A 22,959-nucleotide genomic window follows, 5' to 3' on the forward strand; every position below is an offset into this window, starting at 1 on the left:
TAGCCATATTTCTAACAAGACTGTGTAATGCTGGAAGGCTGTCATTTCCCCTCATGGGGACCGGTAAGCCATTTTCTTAGTCTCAAACAGAATAAAGGGCTTAATATGGGCTATAAAACTGGTAGACACTTTAATGGGCTAAATCGATTGCTTTATTTGGACATTTTATACATGTTTATGCTGATAATTCACACTTATAAACTTGGGGAACGTTTTTTAACGTCAGGCACTATGTTAGGCACCTTTTCCAGTCAGGAAGGGCCTTCCCAGTTGTTTTAAAACCGTTTTTGTGCTTTATTGACAAGTTTAAGCCTGTTTAACATGTCTGTGCCTTCAGATAAGCTATGTTCTATATGTATGAAAGCCAATGTGTCTCCCCCTTCAAAATTGTGTGATAGTTGTGCCATAGCGTCCAAACAATGTAAGGACAGTACTGCCACAGATAATGAAATTGCCCAAGATAATTCCTCAGATGAAGGGAGTAGACATGGTTCTACATCATCTCCTTCTGTGTCTACGCCAGTTTTGCCCACGCAGGAGGCCCCTAGTACTTCTAGCGCACCAATGCTTATTACCATGCAACAATTGACGGCTGTAATGGATAACTCCATAGCAAATATTTTATCCAAAATGCCTGCATATCAGAGAAAGTGCGATTGCTCTGTTTTAAACACTGAAGAGCAGGAGGGCGCTGATGATAATTGTTCTGTCATACCCTCACACCAATCTGAAGGGGCCATGAGGGAGGTTTTGTCAGATGGGGAAATTTCAGATTCAGGAAAAATTTCCCAACAGGCTGAACCTGATGTTGTGACATTTAAATTTAAGTTAGAACATCTCCACGCACTGCTTAGGGAGGTGTTATCTACTCTGGATGATTGTGACAACTTGGTCATTCCAGAAAAATTATGCAAGATGGACAAGTTCCTAGAGGTTCCGGTGCACCCCGACGCTTTTCCTATACCCAAGCGGGTGGCGGACATAGTGAATAATGAGTGGGAGAAGCCCGGCATACCTTTTGTTCCCCCTCCTATATTTAAGAAATTATTTCCTATGGTCGACCCCAGAAAGGACTTATGGCAGACAGTCCCTAAGGTCGAGGGGGCAGTTTCTACTCTAAACAAGCGCACTACTATTCCTATCGAGGATAGTTGTGCTTTCACAGATCCTATGGATAAAAAATTGGAAGGTTTGCTTAAAAAGATTTTTGTACAGCAAGGTTACCTTCTACAACCCATTTCGTGCATTGTTCCTGTCACTACAGCAGCGTGGTTCTGGTTCGAGGAACTAGAAAAGTCGCTCAGTAGAGAGACTCCATATGAGGAGGTTATGGACAGAGTTTACGCACTTAAGTTGGCTAACTCTTTTATTTTAGATGCTACTTTGCAATTAGCTAGATTAGCGGCGAAAAATTCAGGGTTTGCAATTGTGGCGCGCAAAACGCTTTGGCTAAAGTCTTGGTCAGCGGATGTATCATCCAAGACAAAATTGCTTAACATCCCCTTCAAGGGTAGAACTCTCTTTGGACCTGAATTGAAAGAGATTATCTCAGACATCACTGGGGGAAAGGGTCACGCCCTCCCACAAGATAGGCCTTTCAAGGCCAAAAATAAGTCTAATTTTCGTTCCTTTCGTAATTTCAGGAACGGACCGGGCTCTAATTCTGCATCCTCTAAGCAAGAGGGTAATACCTCACAGTCCAAACCAGCCTGGAAACCGATGCAAGGCTGGAACAAGGGTAAGCAGGCCAAGAAGCCTGCCGCTGCTAACAAAACAGCATGAAGGAGTAGCCCCCGATCCGGGACCGGATCTAGGGGGGGGCAAACTCTCTCTCTTTGCTCAGGCTTGGGCAAGAGATGTTCAGGATCCCTGGACGCTAGAAATAGTTTCTCAGGGTTATCTTCTGGAATTCAAGGAACTACCCCCAAGGGGAAGGTTCCACATGTCTCAATTATCTTCAAACCAAATAAAGAGACAGGCGTTCTTACATTGTGTAGAAGACCTGTTAAAGATGGGAGTGATACACCCCGTTCCAATGACGGAACAAGGAATGGGATTTTACTCAAATCTGTTCGTAGTTCCCAAAAAAAGAGGGAACCTTCAGACCAATTCTGGATTTAAAGATCCTAAACAAATTTCTCAGGGTACCATCGTTCAAAATGGAAACCATTCGAACGATTCTACCCACTATCCAGGAAGGTCAATTTATGACTACCGTGGATCTAAAGGATGCGTACCTACATATTCCTATCCACAAAGAACATCATCAGTTCCTAAGGTTCGCCTTTCTGGACAAACATTACCAGTTTGTGGCCTTCCCATTCGGATTAGCCACTGCTCCAAGGATTTTCACAAAGGTACTCGGGTCCCTTCTAGCGGTTCTAAGACCGAGGGGCATTGCAGTAGTACCATACTTGGACGACATTCTAATACAAGCGTCGTCCCTTTCAAAATCAAAGGCTCATACAGACATCGTTCTGGCCTTTCTCAGATCTCACGGATGGAAGGTGAACATAGAAAAAAGTTCTCTGTCTCCGTCAACCAGAGTTCCCTTCTTGGGAACAATAATAGATTCCTTAGAAATGAAGATCTTTCTGACAGATGTCAGAAAGTCAAAACTTCTAAGCGCTTGTCAAGTTCTTCATTCTGTTCCACGTCCTTCTATAGCTCAGTGCATAGAAGTAGTAGGGTTGATGGTTGCGGCAATGGACATAGTTCCTTTTGCGCGAATTCATCTAAGACCATTACAACTGTGCATACTGAAACAGTGGAATGGGGACTATACAGACTTGTCTCCAGTGATTCAAGTAGATCAGAAGACCAGAGACTAACTCCGTTGGTGGCTAACCCAGGATCACCTATCCCAGGGAATGAGCTTCCGCAGTCCAGAGTGGGTCATCGTCACGACCGATGCCAGCCTAGTGGGCTGGGGCGCGGTCTAGGAATCCCTGAAAGCTCAGGGACTGTGGTCTCGGGAAGAGTCTCTTCTCCCGATAAACATTCTGGAACTAAGAGCGATATTCAATGCTCTCAAGGCTTGGCCTCAGCTAGCAAAGGCCAGATTCATAGGATTCCAATCAGACAACATGACGACTGTTGCGTATCTCAATCATCAGGGGGGAACAAGGAGTTCCCTGGCGATGAAAGAAGTGACCAAAATAATACAATGGGCGGAGAATCACTCCTGCCATCTATCTGCGATCCACATCCCAGGTGTGGAAAACTGGGAAGCGGATTATCTGAGTCATCGGACATTCCATCCGGGGGAGTGGGAACTCCACCCGGAGATCTTTGCCCAGTTGACGCAACTATGGGGCATTCCAGACATGGATCTGATGGCGTCTAGTCAGAACTTCAAAGTTCCTTGCTACGGGTCCAGATCCAGGGATCCCAAGGCGACTCTAGTGGATGCACTAGTAGCGCCTTGGACCTTCAACCTAGCTTATGTGTTTCCACCGTTTCCTCTCATTCCCAGGCTGGTAGCCAGGATCAAACAGGAGAGGGCCTCGGTGATCTTGATAGCCCCTGCGTGGCCACGCAGGACTTGGTATGCAGACCTGGTGAATATGTCATCTGATCCACCATGGAAGCTACCTTTGAGATAGGACCTTCTTGTTCAGGGTCCATTCGAACATCCAAATCTGGTCTCCCTCCAGCTGATGGCTTGGAGATTGAACGCTTGATTCTATCAAAGCGTGGGTTTTCAGATTCTGTGATTGATACTCTGGTTCAGGCCAGAAAACCGGTAACTAGAAAGATTTACCATAAGATATGGAAAAGATATATCTGCTGGTGTGAATCCAAGGGATTACCTTGGAATAAGATTAAAATTCCTAAGATTCTTTCCTTTCTGCAAGAAGGTTTGGATAAAGGATTATCTGCGAGTTCTCTAAAGGGACAGATTTCTGCTTTATCTGTCTTACTACACAAACGACTGGCAGCTATGCCAGATGTTCAAGCATTTGTTCAGGCTCTGGTTAGGATCAAGCCTGTTTACAGACCTTTGACTCCTCCCTGGAGTTTAAATTTAGTTCTTTCTGTTCTTCAAGGGGTTCCGTTTGAACCTCTACATTCCATAGATATTAAGTTGTTATCTTGGAAAGTTTTGTTTTTGGTTGCTATTTCTTCTGCTAGAAGAGTTTCAGAGTTATCTGCTCTGCAGTGTGTTCCGCCCTATCTGGTGTTCCATGCAGATAAGGTGGTTTTGCGTGCTAAGCCTGGTTTTCTTCCAAAGGTTGTTTCTAACAAAAATATTAACCAGGAGATAGTTGTACCTTCTTTGTGTTCGAATCCAGTTTCAAAGAAGGAACGTTTGTTACACAATTTGGACGTAGTCCGTGCTCTAAAATTCTATTTAGAAGCTACAAAATATTTTAGACAAACATCTTCTCTGTTTGTCGTCTACTCTGGTAAAAGGAGAGGTCAAAAAGCGACTTCTACCTCTCTTTCTTTTTGGCTTAAAAGCATCATCCGATTGGCTTACGAGACTGCCGGACGGCAGCCTCCTGAAAGAATCACAGCTCACTCCACTAGGGCTGTGGCTTCCACATGGGCCTTCAAGAACGAGGCTTCTGTTGATCAGATATGTAAGGCAGCGACTTGGTCTTCACTGCACACTTTTGCCAAATTTTACAAATTTGATACTTTTGCTTCTTCGGAGGCTATTTTTGGGAGAAAGGTTTTGCAAGCCGTGGTGCCTTCCGTTTAGGTGACCTGATTTGCTCCCTCCCTTCATCCGTGTCCTAAAGCTTTGGTATTGGTTCCCACAAGTAAGGATGACGCCGTGGACCGGACACACCAATGTTGGAGAAAACAGAATTTATGCTTACCTGATAAATTACTTTCTCCAACGGTGTGTCCGGTCCACGGCCCGCCCTGGTTTTTTAATCAGGTCTGAGGAATTATTTTATCTAACTACGGTACCATATGGTTTCTCCTTTTTTTTTCCTCCTGTCCGTCGGTCGAATGACTGGGGTGGGCGTAGCCTAGGAGGGACTATATGGCCAGCTTTGCTGGGACTCTTTGCCATTTCCTGTTTGGGAAGAGATATTCCCACAAGTAAGGATGACGCCGTGGACCGGACACACCGTTGGAGAAAGTAATTTATCAGGTAAGCATAAATTCTGTTTTTTCTTTCATGTAATTAGCAAGAGTCCATGAGCTAGTGACGTATGGGATATACATTCCTACCAGGAGGGGCAAAGTTTCCCAAACCTCAAAATAAATACACCTCTCACCACACCCACAAATAAGTTTTACAAACTTTGCCTCCTGTGGAGGTGGTGAAGTAAGTTTGTGCTAGATTCTACGTTGATATGCGCTCCGCAGCAGGTTGGAGCCAGTTTTCCTCTCAGCGTGCAGTGAATGTCAGAGGGATGTGAAGAGAGTATTGCCTATTTGAATTCAATGATCTCCTTCTACGGGGTCTATTTCATAGGTTCTCTGTTATCAGTCGTAGAGATTCATCTCTTACCTCCCTTTTCAGATCGATGATATACTCTTATATATACCATTACCTCTACTGATTCTCGTTTCAGTACTGGTTTGGCTTTCTACTACATGTAGATGAGTGTCCTGGGTAAGTAAGTCTTATTTTTGTGACACTCTATGCTATGGTTGGGCACTTTTATATAAAGTTCTAAATATTTGTGTTTAAACATTTATTTGCCTTGATTCAGGATGTTCAATATTCCTTATTTCAGACAGTCAGTTTCATTATTTGGGATAATGCATTTGAATAATCAATTTTTTTCTTACCTTAAAATTTGACTTTTTTCCCTGTGGGCTGTTAGGCTTGCGGGGGCTGAAAATGCTTCATTTTATTGTGTCATTCTTGGCGCGGACTTTTTTGGTGCAAAAAATTCTTTGTTATTTCCGGCGTCGTTCTTGTCACCGGAAGTTGCGTCATTTTTGACGTTTTTGCGCCAAAAGTGTCGGCGTTATCGTATGTGGCGTCATTTTTTGGCGCTAAAAGCATTTAGGCGTCAAATAATGTGGGCGTCTTTTTTGGCGCTAAAAAAATTTGGGCGTCATTATTGTCTCCACATTATTTAAGGCTCATTGTTTATTTGCTTCTGGTTGCTAGAAGCTTGTTCACTGGCATTTTTTCCCATTCCTGAAACTGTAATTTAAGGAATTTGATCAATTTTGCTTTATATGTTGTTTTTTCTATTACATATTGCAAGATGTCTCATATTGACCCTGAATCAGAAGATACTTCTGGAAAATCGCTGCCTGATGTTGGATCTACCAAAGTTAAGTGTATTTTCTGTAAACTTGTGGTATCTGTTCCTCCAGCTGTTGTTTGTAATGAATGTCATGACAAACTTGTTAATGCAGATAATATTTCCTTTAGTAATGTTACATTACCTGTTGCTGTTCCATCAACATCTAATACTCAGAGTGTTCCTGTTAACATAAGAGATTTTGTTTCTAAATCCATTTAGAAGGCTATGTCTGTTATTCCTCCTTCTAGTAAACGTAAAAGGTCTTTTAAAACTTCTAATTTTTCAGATGAATTTTTAAATGAACATCATCATTCTGATAATGTTTCCTCTGGTTCAGAGGATTCAGTTTCAGAGGTTGATGCTGATAAATTTTCATATTTATTCAAAATGGAATTTATTCGTTCTTTACTTAAAGAAGTCTTAAATGCATTAGAGATAGAGGAATCTGGTCCTCTTGATACTAAATTTAAATGTTTAAATAAGGTTTTTAAATCTCCTGTAGTTATTCCAGAAGTTTTTCCTGTCCCTGATGCTATTTCTGAAGTAATTTCCAGGGAATGGAATAATTTGGGTAATTCATTCACTCCTTCTAAACGTTTTAAGCAATTATATCCTGTGCCATCTGACAGATTAGAGTTTTGGGACAAAATCCCTAAGGTTGATGGGGCTATCTCTACTCTTGCTAAACGTACTACTATTCCTACGGCAGATAGTACTTCCTTTAAGGATCCTTTAGATAGGAAAATTGAATCCTTTCTAAGAAAAGCTTACTTATGTTCAGGTAATCTTCTTAGACCTGCTATATCTTTAGCGGATGTTGCTGCAGCTTCAACTTTTTGGTTGGAAGCTTTAGCGCAACAAGTATCAAATCATAATTCTCATAGCATTGTTAATCTTCTTCAACATGCTAATAATTTTATTTGTGATGCCATCTTTTATATCATTAGGGTTGATGTCAGGTATATGTCTCTAGCTATTTTAGCTAGAAGAGCTTTATGGCTTAAAACTTGGAATGCTGATATGTCTTCTAAGTCAACTTTGCTTTCCCTTTCTTTCCAGGGTAATAAATTATTTGGTTCACAGTTGGATTCTATTATTTCAACTGTTACTGGGGGAAAGGAACTTTTTTACCACAGGATAAAAAATCTAAAGGTAAATTTAGGTCTACTAATCGTTTTCGTTCCTTTCGTCACAATAAGGAACAAAAGCCTGATCCTTCCCCTACAGGAGCAGTATCAGTTTGGAAACCATCTCCAGTCTGGAATAAATCCAAGCCTTTTAGAAAGCCAAAGCCAGCTCCCAAGTCAACATGAAGGTGCGGCCCTCATTCCAGCTCAGCTGGTAGGGGGCAGATTACGATTTTTCAAAGAAATTTGGATCAATTCGATTCACAATCTTTGGATTCAGAACATTGTTTCACATGGGTACAGAATAGGCTTCAAGATAAGGCCTCCTGCAAGAAGATTTTTTCTTTCCCTTGTCCCAGTAAATCCAGTGAAGGCTCAAGCATTTCTGAAATGTGTTTCAGATCTAGAGTTGGCTGGAGTAATTATGCCAGTTCCAGTTCTGGAACAGGGGCTTGGGTTTTATTCAAATCTTTTCATTGTACCAAAGAAGGAGAATTCCTTCAGACCAGTTCTGGATTTAAAAATATTGAATCATTATGTAAGGATACCAACATTCAAAATGGTAACTATAAGGACTATTCTGCCTTTTGTTCAGCAAGGGCATTATATGTCCACAATAGATTTACAGGATGCATATCTGCATATTCCGATTCATCCAGATCACTATCAGTTTCTGAGATTCTCTTTCCTAGACAAGCATTACCAGTTTGTGGCTCTGCCGTTTGGCCTAGCAACAGCTCCAAGGATTTTTACAAAGGTTCTCGGTGCCCTTCTCTCTGTAATCAGAGAACAGGGTATTGTGGTATTTCCTTATTTGGACGATATCTTGGTACTTGCTCAGTCTTCACATTTAGCAGAATCTCGAATCGACTTGTATGGTTTCTTAAAGAACATGGTTGGAGGATCAATTTCCCAAAAAGTTCATTGATTCCTCAGACAAGGGTAACCTTTTTAGGTTTCCAGATAGATTCAGTGTCCATGACTCTGACAGACAAGAGACGTCTAAAATTGATATCAGCTTGTCGAAACCTTCAGTCTCAATCATTCCCTTCGGTAGCCTTATGCATGGAAATTCTAGGTCTTATGACTGCTGCATCGGACGCGATCCCCTTTGCTCGTTTTCTCATGCGACCTCTTCAGCTCTGTATGCTGAACCAGTGGTGCAGGGATTATACAAAGATATCTCAGTTAATATCTTTAAAACCGATTGTACGACACTCTCTGACGTGGTGGACAGACCACCATCGTTTAGTTCAGGGGGCTTCTTTTGTTCTTCCGACCTGGACTGTGATTTCAACAGATGCAAGTCTGACAGGTTGGGGAGCTGTTTGGGGGTCTCTAACAGCACAAGGGGTTTGGGAATCTCAGGAGGTGAGATTACCAATCAACATTTTGGAACTCCGTGCAATTTTCAGAGCTCTTCAGTCATGGCCTCTTCTAATAAGAGAGTTGTTCATTTGTTTTCAGACGGACAATGTCACAACCGTGGCATATGTCAATCATCAAGGAGGGACTCACAGTCCTCTGGCTATGAAAGAAGTATCTCGAATACTGGTATGGGCGGAATCCAGCTCCTGTCTAATTTCTGCGGTTCATATCCCAGGTATAGACAATTGGGAAGCGGATTATCTCAGTCGCCAAACGTTACATCCGGGCGAATGGTCTCTTCACCCAGAGGTATTTCTTCAGATTGTTCAAACGTGGGGACTTCCAGAAATAGATCTGATGGCTTCTCATCTAAACAAGAAGCTTCCCAGGTATCTGTCCAGATCCAGGAATCCTCAAGCGGAGGCAGTGGATGCATTGTCACTTCCTTGGAAGTATCATCCTGCCTATATCTTTCCGCCTCTAGTTCTTCTTCCAAGAGTGATTTCCAAGATTCTAAAGGAGTGCTCGTTTGTTCTGCTGGTGGCTCCAGCATGGCCTCACAGGTTTTGGTATGCGGATCTTGTCCGGATGGCCACTTGCCAACCGTGGACTCTTCCGTTAAGACCAGACCTTCTATCGCAAGGTCCTTTTTTCCATCAGGATCTCAAATCCTTAAATTTGAAGGTATGGAGATTGAACGCTTGATTCTCAGTCATAGAGGTTTCTCTGACTCTGTGATTAATACTATGTTACAGGCTCGTAAATCTGTATCTAGGAAGATATATTATCGAGTCTGGAAGATTTACATTTCTTGGTATTTTTCTCATCATTTTTCTTGGCATTCTTTTTGAATTCCTAGAATTTTACAGTTTCTTCAGGATGGTTTGGATAAAGGTTTGTCTGCAAGTTCCTTGAAAGGACAAATCTCTGCTCTTTCTGTTCTTTTTCACAGAAATATTGCTAGTCTTCCTGATATTCATTGTTTTGTACAAGCTTTGGTTCGTATAAAACCTGTTAAGTCAATTTCTCCTCCTTGGAGTTTGAATTTGGTTTTGGGGGCTCTTCAAGCTCCTCTGTTTGAACCTATGCATTCGCTGGACATTAAATTACTTTCTTGGAAAGTTTTGTTTCTTTTGGCCATCTCTTCTGCTAGAAGAGTTTCTGAATTATCTGCTCTTTCTTGCGAGTCTCCTTTTCTGATTTTTCATCAGGATAAGGCGGTGTTGCAAACTTCTTTTAAATTATTACCTAAGGTTGTGAATTCTAACAACATTAGTAGAGAAATTGTGGTTCCTTCTTTGTGTCCTAATCCTAAGAATTCTAAGGAAAAGTCATTGCATTCTTTGGATGTTGTTAGAGCTTTGAAATATTATGTTGAAGCTACTAAGGATTTCCGAAAGACTTCTAGTCTATTTGTTATCTTTTCCGGTTCTAGGAAAGGTCAGAAGGCTTCTGCCATTTCTTTGGCATCTTGGTTAAAATCTTTGATTCATCATGCTTATGTCGAGTTGGGTAAAACTCCGCCTCAAAGGATTACTGCTCATTCTACTAGGTCAGTTTCTACTTCCTGGGCGTTTAGGAATGAAGCTTCGGTTGATCAGATTTGCAAAGCAGCCACTTGGTCTTCTTTGCATACTTTTACTAAATTCTACCATTTTGATGTGTTTTCTTCTTCTGAAGCAGTTTTTGGTAGAAAAGTACTTCAGGCAGCTGTTTCAGTTTGATTCTTCTGCTTATAATTTCAGGTTTTTTCATTATAAGATTTAAACTTTGTTTTGGGTGTGGATTTTTTTCAGCGGAATTGGCTGTCCCTCTCTAGTGACTCTTGCGTGGAAGATCCACATCTTGGGTAGTCCTTATCCCATACGTCACTAGCTCGTGGACTCTTGCTAATTACATGAAAGAAAACATAATTTATGTAAGAACTTACCTGATAAATTCATTTCTTTCATATTAGCAAGAGTCCATGAGGCCCACCCTTTTTTGTGGTGGTTATGATTTTTTTGTATAAAGCACAATTATTCCAATTCCTTATTTTTTATGCTTTCGCACTTTTTTCTTATCACCCCACTTCTTGGCTATACGTTAAACTGATTTGTGGGTGTGGTGAGGGGTGTATTTATAGGCATTTTGAGGTTTGGGAAACTTTGCCCCTCCTGGTAGGAATGTATATCCCATACGTCACTAGCTCATGGACTCTTGCTAATATGAAAGAAATTAATTTATCAGGTAAGTTCTTACATAAATTATGTTTTTCTTCAGGTAGCGGGCACGGCGATGGGGTCGAATATGGCCCCATTGTATGCCAATCTATTTATGGCAGGTTTTGAAAATAAGTTTTTATGGTCTAAGGGTGGTACCTCAGGTTCTACAGGAGGTACATCGCCAGAAATCAACCCGATCGAATACAATCGGGTTGATTGACTCCCCCTGCTAGCTCTGCAGGGGGCGGCACTGCACCAGCAGTTCACCAGAACTGCTAGTGCAATGATAAATGCCGACACGGTATGCTGTCGGCATTTATCGATGTGCAGCGGACATGATCCGCAATATCAGATCATGTGCGCTCGCACAATCATAAATATGCCCCTATATCTCAGCCATGTATTGAAGGTTTTTAAAACAAATTAACATCATGTTTGTTGCAGTTGGTTTTTAAATAGCCAAACTCCACCCACCACTTGCCTTGTTTGGAGGAGCCAATCCAGGCTTGAGTCTACAGACAACAAGGCTAGTCACAGTCATAATGTTAGTATAAAGTGCATGGTTTTGTAGCTGTTATTAACTAAAGCCATTTAGGCACATATATGTAGCAGTGTTAACCTTGAGTATCCCTGAGAAGTCAGCAGGGTACATTTCAAGTTATGAGAAATAGAAAATCCTCATTTTGCAGAGTTAAATTACATGAACATGGGGCAAAATAAAAAATGAAAATATATTGCAAACTTGTTTCATTGCACATAAATAAACATTTTAAATGAAAATCTCAAGGTGTTTACTGTCCCATTAAATTGTCTCAAGCAAGAGTGTGTGCAAATAAAAGGTTTTAAATAAATTAAAAAATTATAATTTCTCAGTATATTAATGGTTTAACTGAGAATACTAATAGAAAAAAAAACATATTGAGAACCTAATATAAGTATTTTTTATATATATATATATATATATATATATATATATATATATATATATATATATATATATATATATATATATATATATATAATGTATCATATATATATATATATATATATTATAATATATGGAAAGGTTTAGTAAGGGTTGTAACCTCTTATATGGACACAGACTGTGAAAGTTGTACTTATTTGAGAGCCAACTTATTTTACTTTATCTGAGGCTGGTTGGTAAGCTGCAGAATCTATGCTGAGCTCTCTACTCTCTCCTGTCATATTTACAGTACTTTAGGTTGAATTGGAAATGTCAAAAAGGTTCTTTTAATGCTAAAGCTTAATAATGTAAATAAGTAAAACACAATTTTACCAAGCTAAAAAAAAGAATAATCTTCCCTCTACAATCAATCAAACTACCATATTTCCCCTGCCCTCCAGTAGTTCTTTGCCTCATCTCGTGGAGGTAGGCAGAGAGAGGTGCTCTATAATAAAGAAAATAAGTTTATCATGGTTTAGCTGAGGATAGCTGGGGATTATATATCCATATAAATCTCTGAGGAGTATTGGTGTGTGTATATGTGTGTATATATACTAATTGGCGCTGATTTTCTCATGCCTCTTTTTTCATACTACTATTGTTGGATAACGCAGTGTATTTCACACTAAATTACAGACATATTATTGGTGAATTGTCCCCACTTTCATGGCATTTTGTCTAACAAAGAGGAGGTATAAGTATGTGTTTCACACTACAATACAAACTCATTATGATTGCGTTGTCCTTTCTTTCATGGCATGTTTGTCTAACACAGAGGAGGTCTTGTCCTTGTGATGCGTGCTAGCCTCTTTGTCAGACTGCCGCAGTTAACCAGGAAGGAGGAGCGGTGCTTTGACACAATGGTATGCAGGTTGCGGACAAGTGTAGATACATTATATGGTCATTTTAGGACAATTAGACTGCCGGGGCTTGGTGCTGATGTAGGGGCCGCACTCGTGGTTAGTGGCCTGGTCATCATGGGCCTACCGTTATACCGTTCAGGATACACCCAATGTCATCTGACGTAAGAAGTTAAACAGGTTCAGACTGGGTCTCTAAGGCTCATGTGGTACAGATCAACGCAATCTTTTGTTGTTTGTTACTCCTTAGGGGGTATATATTGTTTTAGTGTTTGTAGAAGTTTGTTTAAGCCTTTGTTTTTCATGTATCCTCTTTAGAAGACGGGGTTTGTTGGAAATGTTCTGTACTTTTTTCTTGTGGATGAATCTCCTTGAGATGAGTCCTCACCCTATGGGGTGATGAATGTGTTTCCTTGGTCAGGGTCTTTTAGCTGGGCTGCCAGATTAAGATCTCAGTGGAGTGGGGAACAATGTTTTCCACCCAGAACAATGTATCTAAAAAAAAGAAGAAAAAAAAACTACACTGCAGAGTTCTTGGGTAGGGTGCCTTATATTGGATTTCCTTTCCTCTTCTAATCCCGCCCATGAACTCCACAGCTTGGGTATTGGTTTTCCATAGGTTATGAATGTCATTGTGGACTCTTACTGAAAATAAGAAGGAAAACTAAAATTATTTTTACCTTTATAATTTAATTTCCTTCTTGGCAGTGAGAGTCCACGACCCTGCCCTATTGTTTTGTTGTGGCGGCAGCAGTCAATTGCACCTCTATACCTCTAGTTTCTTTTCAGCTTAACTATTGGAGGGTAGGGGAAGTAGGTGGAGATATTTATAGTCTTGTTTGGGGGAATTAAGTCTGCCAGAGGTGAGCTGCAGCGGACAGGGGTACGTATATGCGCCCCTCTATGTACAACTATTCTTTTAAAGACCCTTTAGATAGGAAATTGAAGGGCCTTTTACAAGCAGGTTGTTTGCTCAGGCCAGCTATTTGTTACTGGTTGTCTAGTTTTTTTTTATAACAGTATTCTGATGACTCTGCTAGTGCAAGTCATTTGGTTTTACTCAGAAATGCCAATTCTTTTATTTGTGATGCTGTATTTGATATTATGAAGATTAATATCAAAAGCATGTCTTTGGTAGTCCTTGCCAGGAAAGCCTTATGGCTTAAATCCTGATCTCCTGGTATGGTGTAAAAATCCAGATTATTATCTCTTTCCTTTCAAGGGAAAGAAGTTGTTTGGTTCGAAATTTAAATTCTTTAATATGTACTGTTACTGGATGTAAAGGGGCTTTTCTTCCTCAGGGCAAGATGTCTAGAGGGAAATCTAAAGCTTATCGTTTTCAGTCCTTTTGTTAGAATTAGGAGCAAAAGGTTGACTCATCGCTCAGAAGCAAGGCACCTCTGGCTCAGTCTGGAGACCTAGTGCTAACTGGAACAAGTCAAAGCAGGGTAAGAAATCTATCCCTATTACCAAATCTGCATAAAGGTGCGGCCCCCGATAGAGATGTCCTTGTAGGTTGTAGGTCAAGCTTCTTTCAGGATGCTTGGTTTTAGTATGAAAGCTATGGGAGCGATTGTTCCAGTTTCTTTGCAGGAACAGGGGATGGGATTTTATTCAAATCTCTTCATTGTCCTAAAGAAGGAAGGTACTTTCAGTCCAGTTTTTGTATCTAAAAGCTCTGAACAAATTTGTAAGGATTCCGTTTATATCCACAATAGATGTAAAGGATACTTACCTTCATGTTTCAATTCAGAGAACATTTCAAGTTTCTGAGGTTTGCATTCCGGGCAAGCATTTTCAGTTTGTTGCTCTACCATTTGATCTGGCTACAGCTCCAAGAATATTCACACATGTTCTGTGTGCCCTTTTGGTCATATAGTGTGTTTTCATATTCCCCTACTTAAGGTAGCTGCAAAAAGTATTTATATTTATGAGGCTACTCTCTGGCAATAAAGGGGTTAACATGCACTTTTGACACCACTACAACTCCAGCTCATTCCTTAAACATATGTTTCACCTATGCTTTTCTACATTTATTATACTAAATGTTTTATTGTACAGAACAGGCATGATGATTTCAAACAAGAATGTATTTGCAAACCAATCTAAATGCATTCTTATTTCATAGCAAAGAAAACCTAAAGCTTTGCAGTTTTTATGTTAACCAGCTTACAGATTTTATAGACCTTTACTTTGCACATAAAATTGCAGTTTACAGTCTATGGCAATAAAACAGTGAGAGATTTTGGATATGAATTGCTGTGTACCCTTTATTGTTTGAGAAACTGCAGATGTGAACAATCTATTCTGATGTGAAAACAAAACATTAATTGACTTGGTTTTATGATCTGGAATTTTGGTGCAGTGGTTAAATGCAAATATGGATGGGGAACTTATAACTTCCTGGTTTATTTTGACGTTTCTTCTTGCTGCATCTTTATAGGAGGTCCTCCGTGACAACAGATTGACTATAACTGAAGAGAATATAGAAAAAAATGTTAGTTTTAATTTGTTAAAAGGAACCTAGTGTTATCAAAATATACAATAAACTAACAATAAATTGTATTGTGTACTTAAAATAAGCAACTCAATTCAGTTATCTAGAATAACTTGGTCTTCAGAATGCCCACCCAGTACTTGTCATCATTTTATTTGACCTATAACAAGAGGTTAAATCTATTGAGTGTGTGAGATGGAGTAGATTAAGAGGCAGAAGTGTAGTCTAGACTGGTAGATGGTTTGTGGTATAAAATAAAAGCTACACCTTTGCTCTACTCTACTGATCTCTTTTGGTTATTTATACATTGTTTCCCACTTCTAGTCAATTAGGGAAAAGACAATCATTTTATTTTAGGAATCAGAAAAAGGGTGTTACAAATTTATACACGATTAACAAATATAAGGAAATGTCACATAAATAACATGATAGGAGCTTTAGCTGATGTGATTTCTCAAGACATTTTATTGCAGATCACACAGGATTACAGGGCATTAAAAACCACAACGTGCCTAAAATACACAAAGTTGTAAAGATACCTTTTAAGATTTTACATTTAAAGGCGTTATTCTTTCTGAACTTTAGAATTTAAGTTCTATTTGTAGCCTCCATACATTCGTCCGGGTTAGTAATTTTTTTTTTTTCTCGTCATTTATTGTGACATCACAAGAAATATAACTAGTGGGTAAACAGTAAGTCCACGACTTCATTACTGTTGGGAATATCAACACCTGGCCACAAGGAGGAGGCAAAGACACCCCAGCCAAAGGCTTTAAATATCCCTCCCACTTTCCCTATCCCCCCAATCATTCTCTGCCATTCATACACTATAGGAGGATGGCAGAGAAGTGTTAGAAGAAATGAAGAGTCCTTTAATGGGTATTTTCCCTTCAAGAGAGGACAGCGTTTTTTTAAGTAACCATGTATATCTCTCTCTGAGAGTAGTGGTGAAGGTTAGCAGCTGGATGCGGCAGGCATTGTGCTCTGTCTGAATCTAGCTAATGGCTCTAACAACCTCTTGGGGAACCAGTGTTAGCATTTTACACTGTTTTCTTTTATTTCACTCATGTCACTGTCAGGCAACGTTGAGAAGAGACTGTCACACCTTGAGACTCTGTTTGCTCCACAATGCTGGGAGTATTTTGGAGAGGACCTAATAGTGACAGTGGGATACTGACTGATGACCCTAATGGATCTGGTGACAATCTCTTCCATAGTTGAGGTGGATTTAATGAGCAGTTGGGGACATTGTGTGCTGCTTAGCTCCTTAGCCAACGGAGCACTTTGTGTATGGGGTCTGGCTCATGAGAGGTTAAAGGCAGATGGATGCAGGGGTGTATTTATTTTTTTCAGCGCTGCACAGCTAATATTAGCTTTGTGCACTTTTTACTTCAGTGGGGTGGTCCCCGACTTGCACACCATGTGACAGGGCGCAGTTTCCTCCTAATTCCTGTTCCTGTAACGTTATGTCAGGGAAGTCTGTTGCTGCAGGGAGATTTCAAGGTCCCTACGATCTGGGAGGTGGTAAGTACCTCAGCCAAGGCTGTAGGTAGAGGTTCCCCTCTTAGTAAATGAAAAGTTTTTTTGTATTTGACCATGTGTTGAGATCTGCTATCCCGCTATGGAGGACACTGACATAAACCCCTCAGAGGGTTCTAGCTCTGCTATCTCTTTAAATAATAATACATATATTGTGAGGAGACTTTGGTTTGCCCCCCTGCACAATTTGGGAGGTGGTAAGTACCTCAGCCAAGGCTGTAGGTAGAGGTTCCCCTCTTAGTAAATGAAAAGTTTTTTTGTATTTGACCATGTGTTGAGATCTGCTATCCCGCTATGGAGGACACTGACATAAACCCCTCAGAGGGTTCTAGCTCTGCTATCTCTTTAAATAATAATACATATATTGTGAGGAGACTTTGGTTTGCCCCCCTGCACAATTTTGCTCTATCTGCCTAGGTGATGTTTTAAAAGCTAAGAAGGGGTTAAAAACTGTAATCTATCTGGTAAACGTATTCTTTCTGAGCCATCCACCTCCGCCGTCCCCTTTTAACCCTATATCACAAGCAGTTCCCCGGGGCGCACCTGTAACTCTTGCCGGAGGTGGTTTATTGCCAGTGGACTTAGCTTCACAACTTCAGTTCGCTGTCTCTGCTGCGCTAAACTCTTTACCTATCTCTGAGAAGTGTAAGAGAAAGGTTAAGCATAATTCTGCTGATTTGGGGGGATAGCCCTTCACTTCAGTCTGAGTTGGCTAGTGTGTCTCATATTTCTGAGGATGAGTTAACCTCTTTTGCATCAGAAGGTGAACTTTCGGAGTCGGAGGTTTCAGAAAATAAGCCTCGTACCTCTGAGGAGTCTAAAATTGAGCACCTCCATTTTCTCTTGAAGGAGGTTTTATCTACCCTAGAAGTCCCAGAAGCCAAGCTTACTAAGGAAACCAAGATTCCTAAGCTAGATTGGGTCTATGAGGAGAAGAAGGTTCCACAGACTTTTCCGGTTCCAGTCTGCATGGCAAATATTATTGCGAAAGAATGGGAGAGGATTGGTATACATTTCTCTCCTTCTGCAACTTTTAAAAAGTTGTTTCCAGTTCCAGTTGTTTCCAAGTGGATGGAGCCATTTCCACTCTCACCAAGCGTACTACTATCCCTCTAGGATAGCTCCTCTTTCTTTCATGTAATTGGCAAGAGTCCATGAGCTAGTGACATATGGGCTATACAATCCTAGCAGGAGGGGCAAAGTTTCCCAAACCTCAAAATGCCTATAAATACACCCCTCACCACACCCACAATTCAGTTTTTACAAACTTTGCCTCCTATGGAGGTGGTGAAGTAAGTTTGTCCTAAGATTTCTACGTTGATATGTGCTTCTCAGCATTGTTGAAGCCCGATTCCTCTCAGAGTACAGTGAATGTCAGAGGGACGTGAAGGGAGTATCACTTATTTGAATACAATGATTTCCCTAACGGGGGTCTATTTCATAGGTTCTCTGTTATCGGTCGTAGAGATTCATCTCCTACCTCCCTTTTCAGATCGACGATATACTCTCAATTTACAATTACCTCTACTAATAACTGTTTTAGTACTGGTTTGGCTATCTGCTATATGTGGATGGGTATCTTTTGGTAAGTATGTTTTTTATTACTTAAGACACCTCAGCTATGGTATGGCACTTTATTCATTTATATAAAGTTCTAAATATATGTATTGTACTTATATTTGCCATGAGTCAGGTTCATGTATTTCTTTCAGCAGACTGTCAGTTTCATATTTGGGGAATTTAAACATTTTAAGAAATGTATTTCTTACCTGGGGTTTAGTCTTTTTTTTTCTCAATTGACTACTTATTGCTATTGTGGGTATTAGGCCCGCGGGTGCGTCGAATGCTAAACTTTATTGCGTCATTCTTGGTGCGAAATTTTTTTTGGCGTGAAAAAAGACGTTTATGACGCAACTTCGTCATTTCCGGCGTCATATGTGGCGCCGAGACCTTTCACACGGCGGCGTCTTTAGTGACGCGAGTGTGTCATTTCCGGTTATTTTTGGCACCAAAAGAGTTTACGTTACGTTGTGCATCATATTTGCCGCCAAATTTTTTTCATTATTGCAATACCCCTTGTATGTTTGCCTCTTGCTATTTGCTATCAGAGGCCTATGCTATTACATTTTTCCCATTCCTGAAACTGTCATATAAGGAAATAGATAATTTTGCTTTATATGTTGTTTTTTCTCTTACATTGTGCAAGATGTCCCAATCTGATCCTGCCTCAGAAGTTTCTGCTGGAACATTGCTGCCTGACATCTGTTCTACCAAAGCTAAGTGCATTTGTTGTAAAATTGTAGAAATGATTCCACCGAATGTCATTTGTAATAGTTGTCATGATAAACTTTTACATGCAGATAGTGTTTCCATCAGTAATAGTACATTGCCAGTTGCAGTTCCTTCAACTTCTAATGTGCATGATATACCTGTAAATTTTAAAGAATTTATTTCTGATTCTATTATGAAGGCTTTGTCTGCATTTCCACCTTCTAATAAATGTAAAAGGTCTTTTAAAACTTCTCATTTAGCTGATGAAATTTCAAATGACCAACAACATAATAATTTATCCTCTTCTGATGAGGATCTATCTGATTCAGAAGATCCTTCCTCAGACATTGACACTGACAAATGTACTTATTTATTTAAAATAGAGTATATGCGTTCTTTATTAAAAGAAGTGTTGATTACTTTGGATATTGAGGTAACCAGTCCTATTGACGTTCAGTCTAATAAACATTTAAATGCTGTTTTTAAACCTCCTGTGGTTTCTCCAGGGGTTTTTCCCATTCCTGAGGCTGTTTCTGATATGATTTCTAGGGAATGGAATAAGCCAGGTACTTCTTTTATTCCTACTTCAAGGTTTAAAAAATTGTATCCTTTACCAGCAAAATCTATAGAGTTTTTGGAAAAAATCCCCAAAGTTGATGAGGCTATTTCTACTCTTGCTAAACGTACCACTATTCCTATGGAAGATAGTACTTCCTTTAAGGATCCTTTAAATAGGAAGCTTGAATCTTATCTAAGGAAGGCCTATTTATATTCAGGTCATCTTCTCAGACCTGCTATTTCTTTGGCTGATGTTGCGGCTGCATCAACTTTCTGGTTGGAAAATTTATCGCAACATGAATTGGATTCTGACATATCTAGCGTTATTCGCTTACTGCAACATGCTAATCATTTTATTTGTGATGCCATTTTTGATATTGTCAAAATTGATGTTAGATCCATGTCTTTAGCTGTATTAGCTAGAAGATCTTTGTGGCTTAAGCCTTGGAATGCTGATATGACATCTAAATCTAGATTACTATCTCTTTCTTTCCAAGGTAATAATTTATTTGGTTCTCAGTTGGTTTCTATTATTTAAACTATCACTGGGGGAAAAGGAGTTATTTTGCCTCAGGATAAAAAAACCTAAGGGTAAATCTAAGGCTTCTAACCGTTTTTGTTCCTTTCGTCAGAATAAGGAACAAAAACTCAATCCTCCCCCCCAAGGAATCTGCTTCCAATTGGAAGCCTTCCTTAAATTGGAATAAATCCAAGCCATTTAGGAAACCAAAGTCAGCCCCTAAGTCCGCATGAAGGTGCGGCCCTCATTCCAGCTCAGCTGGTAGGGGGCAGATTAAGATTTTTCAAGGATTTTTTGGATAAAATCTGTCCAAAATCATTGGATTCAGAGCATTGTCTCTCAGGGGTATCAAATAGGATTCAAAGTAAGACCTCCTGTGAGAAGATTTTTTTACTCTCACACATCCCTGTAAATCCAGTAAAAGCTCAGGCTTTTCTGTAATCATGCCAGTTCCTCCTCAGGAAAAAGGTTTGGGGTTTTATTCAAACCTATTCATTGTACCAAAGAAAGAAAATTTATTCAGACCAGTTCTGGATCTGAAAATTTTGAATCGTTATGTAAGAGTACCAACTTTCAAGATGGTGACTATAAGGACTATTCTGCCTTTTGTTCAGCAAGGACATTATATGTCCACAATAGACTTGTAGGATGCATACCTTCATATTCCGATTCATCCAGAACACTATCAGTTTCTGAGATTCTCTTTTCTAGACAAGCATTACCAATTTGTTGCTCTTCCATTTGGCCTAGCAACAGCTCCAAGAATCTTTTCAAAGGTTCTGGGTGCCCTACTATCTGTAATCAGAGAACAGGGTATTGCGGTGTTTCCTTATTTGGACGATATCTTGGTACTAGCTCAATCTTTACATACTGCAGAATCTCACACGAATCAACTAGTGTTGTTTCTTCGGAAACATGGTTGGAGGATCAATTTACCAATAAGTTTCTTGATTCCTCAGACAAGGGTCACCTTTTTAGATTTCCAGATAGATTCAGTGTCCATGACTCTCTCTCTAACAGACAAGAGACGTTTAAAATTGGTCGCAGCATGTCGGCACCTTCAGTCTCAGTCATTCCATTCAGTGGCTATGTGCATGGAAGTTTTAGGTCTCATGACTGCAGCATCGGACGTGATCCCCTTTGCTCGTTTTCACATGAGACCTCTACAGCTTTGCATGCTGAATCAATGGTGCAGGGATTATACAAAGATATCACAATTAATATCCTTGAATCCCATTGTACGACACTCTCTGACATGGTGGATAGATCACCATCGTTTGGTTCAAGGGGCTTCTTTTGTTCGGCCAACCTAGACTGTGATCTCAACACATGCGAGTCTTTCAGGTTGGGGAGCTGTTTGGGGATCTCTGACAGCACAAGGGGTTTGGAAATCTCAAGAGGCGAGATTACCAATAAATATTTTAGAACTCCGTGCAATTCTCAGGGCTCTTCAGTTTTGGCCTCTGCTAAAGAGAGAACCGTTCATTTGTTTTCAGACAGACAATATCACAACTGTGGCTTATGTCAATCATCAGGGTGGCACTTGCAGTCCCCAAGCTATGAAAGAAGTATCTTGGATACTTGCTTGGGCGGAATCCAGCTCCTGTCTAATCTCTGCGGTGCATATCCCAGGTGTAGACAATTGGGAGGCGGATTATCTCAGCCGCCAGACTTTACATCCAGGGGAGTGGTCTCTCCATCCAGATGTGTTTTCTCAGATTGTTCAGATGTGGGGTCTTCCAGAGATAGATCTCATGGCCTCTCATCTAAACAATAAACTTCCCAGATACCTGTCCAGGTCCAGGGATGTTCAGGCTGAAGCAGTGGATGCACTGACACTTCCTTGGTGTTATCATCCTGCTTACATCTTCCCGCCTCTAGTTCTCCTTCCAAGAGTGATCTCCAAAATCATCATGGAACAGTCTTTTGTGTTGCTGGTGGCTCCAGCATGGCCACACAGGTTTTGGTATTCGGATGTCCAGTTGCCCGTCTTGGCCACTTCCGTTACGGCTGGACCTACTATCTCAAGGTCTGTTTTTCCATCAGGATCTCAAATCATTAAATTTGAAGGTATGGAAATTGAACTCTTAGTTCTAAGTCATAGAGGTTTCTCTGACTCAGTGATTAATACTATGTTACAAGCTCGTAAATCTGTCTCTAGAAAGATTTATTATAGAGTTTGGAAGACTTACATTTCATGGTGTTCTTCTCATAAATTCTCCTGGCATTCTTTTAGAATTCCTAGAATTTTACAGTTCCTTCAGGATGGTTTGGATAAGGGTTTGTCTGCAAGTTCCTTGAAAGGTCAAATCTCCGCTCTTTCTGTTTTATTTCACAGAAAGATCACTATACTTCCTGATATTCACTGTTTTGTACAGGCTTTAGTTCGTATTAAGCCTGTCATTAAATCAATTTCTCCTCCTTGGAGTCTTAATTTTGGTTCTGAAGGCTTTACAGGCTCCTCCATTTGAGCCTATGCTTTCTTTGGACATTAAACTACTTTTCTCCAACATAGGTGTGTCCGGTCCACGGCGTCATCCTTACTTGTGGGATATTCTCTTCCCCAACAGGAAATGGCAAAGAGCCCAGCAAAGCTGGTCACATGATCCCTCCTAGGCTCCGCCTACCCCAGTCATTCTCTTTGCCGTTGTACAGGCAACATCTCCACGGAGATGGCTTAGAGTTTTTTAGTGTTTAACTGTAGTTTTTATTATTCAATCAAGAGTTTGTTATTTTGAAATAGTGCTGGTATGTACTATTTACTCAGAAACAGAAAAGAGATGAAGATTTCTGTTTGTATGAGGAAAATTATTTTAGCAACCGT

At 40.2% G+C, this 22,959-nt stretch overlaps 1 protein-coding gene across 1 annotated transcript in view; it reads left to right on the forward strand.

The window, feature by feature from the left end:
• Positions 1-22,959, forward strand: part of AP3S1 (adaptor related protein complex 3 subunit sigma 1) — a 212,387-nt gene that overhangs the window by 130,797 nt on the left and 58,631 nt on the right. The gene's annotated exons all lie outside the window — the stretch shown is intronic.

Source organism: Bombina bombina, chromosome 2 (genome assembly GCF_027579735.1).
Source record: "Bombina bombina isolate aBomBom1 chromosome 2, aBomBom1.pri, whole genome shotgun sequence".
Classification (NCBI taxonomy): domain Eukaryota; kingdom Metazoa; phylum Chordata; class Amphibia; order Anura; family Bombinatoridae; genus Bombina; species Bombina bombina.